Genomic DNA, 1,597 nt, shown 5'->3' with positions numbered 1-1,597 from the left:
TCTGAGGGGGATTGAAACTTGGGAAAACATGCAGATTTTTCTAGTCGGTGGATTAAAGGGAATCACAAACAGAAAACAGTCATATTAAGAAAAACCATAAATAAAGGCCAAAGCAAACAAATTTCCCACCTGAACATAACTTTGCTCCTGGCTTTAATTTTCTGGTTGCCCTCCAGTGGCTCGCCACTTGGTAATTAAATATTTCACTCTGCTGACTATTTTGACCCTTGCCCGTGGCTTTCCAGGGACTGCTGAGATTCCTGGCTCTGTGCCAATCTATCAGGGTCCGTAAACACATCTTCAGCTACAAAGCACTTGCCCCGGGCTGCCCTTTACAGTCAGGCGTCAACTCAGCATCCATATTTCTCACAGTTCAATGCCATATGGTGTCAGTACCCACAATGCCCCAAAACGGTGTGGGAGGAGAGCTGGAAGCCATATTTAGAAAAGGCTTAATAAAGAAGTTACAAACAAGAAAACAAGAAAAGTGTGTGATGTAGTGGTTGTAATTATCTGGGTGAATCGTGCAGCAGAAGTTTTACAATAAAGTTAACAATAAACCATAATAATAATAATAATTTTTATTTTTGCAAAAAAATAAAAATAAAAAAGATAGAGAGATTTCAGTTACGAAAAGCCACATAAAATGTGAAAAAGTTCCAAAAAACATTGTTGAGTTCTGCTGACAAGTTCAGCTTAATTTACTCATCTTGTTGGCTCAAATTAAAGATCAGGTTTGACAAAATACAGGTAAGTAAAACAGGATTAACTAGTAATTAGTTAATCATGATGATAATCTATTACTGAATGATAACACAAAAGAAATAAAACTGAGATTTACCATCTGCTGTATTAAGACCCTCTTGATGTCCAAAGTGTGGTCCAGCGGGAGTGATTTTGGATGGCTTCCATACATTTTTTGTGACATGAATCTGTCACGTCTGGGTGGCAATTTCTTGACCCACGACATGCTGAATCCAAACACGGAGAGCAGGAAATGTAAGTAAAGGTCTTTATTACTAAATAAGGAAAAAGTAAGAGACGGGAACCGACGAGATGCAGGACTGGCAGCAGGAATCCAGGAGAGTCTCTAAGGAGGGAGACAGAGTGAATATATGGCGGAAAACAATGGGAACTTATCTGGAGACTAGTCTTACTGTTACTCGGTAGTAGTAATGGAACGGGAAGGCTTGTCGGGTCCGGGTGAGCTGATGAGATCCACAGGTGAGGTATAGGTTGTCCAGGGGTGGAGGAGCAGGAATGGATGTTGGTTGGTGAGCGGCTGAGAGCGGGCGGCCAGGGAATGAAGCAGTGCGTCAGGTAGAACTGAGATCCGGGCTTGTTCTGGAGCTGGTGATGATTTGAGAGAAACCTGGAGGGGAGCAGGAGAGGGCATCAAGGTATTTACTAGCAACAGGTTCACAAGAATATAAAACGAGTTTCAGGATCGGGCTGAGGCTGAAGCTACCCAAACAGAGTAATCATCCGGCGTGTTGATGTGTCGCACTGCTCCTTAAATCCCCTGAGCCTGATGAGGAGATCAGCTGCAGCTGGAGCTCTCAGACACGCCCACCTGTGGAAAAAATGCTCAGAGGGA

General features: G+C 43.0%; 1 long non-coding RNA gene across 1 annotated transcript; it reads right to left on the bottom strand.

The window, feature by feature from the left end:
• Positions 1-998: 998 nt before the first annotated feature.
• LOC139070512 (uncharacterized) lies at positions 999-1,283 on the bottom strand. The gene is made up of 2 exons (XR_011521010.1): positions 1,158-1,283; positions 999-1,090 (listed from the first exon to the last, which is right to left on the bottom strand). It is a non-coding gene; the product is annotated as an uncharacterized lncRNA (long non-coding RNA).
• Positions 1,284-1,597: the final 314 nt, after the last annotated feature.

Source organism: Nothobranchius furzeri, chromosome 7, assembly GCF_043380555.1.
Source record: "Nothobranchius furzeri strain GRZ-AD chromosome 7, NfurGRZ-RIMD1, whole genome shotgun sequence".
In the NCBI taxonomy this organism is placed as follows: Eukaryota; Metazoa; Chordata; class Actinopteri; order Cyprinodontiformes; family Nothobranchiidae; genus Nothobranchius; species Nothobranchius furzeri.
Note: the sequence above shows the minus strand (reverse complement) of the source record. Positions and strands in the feature narration are given on the sequence as shown.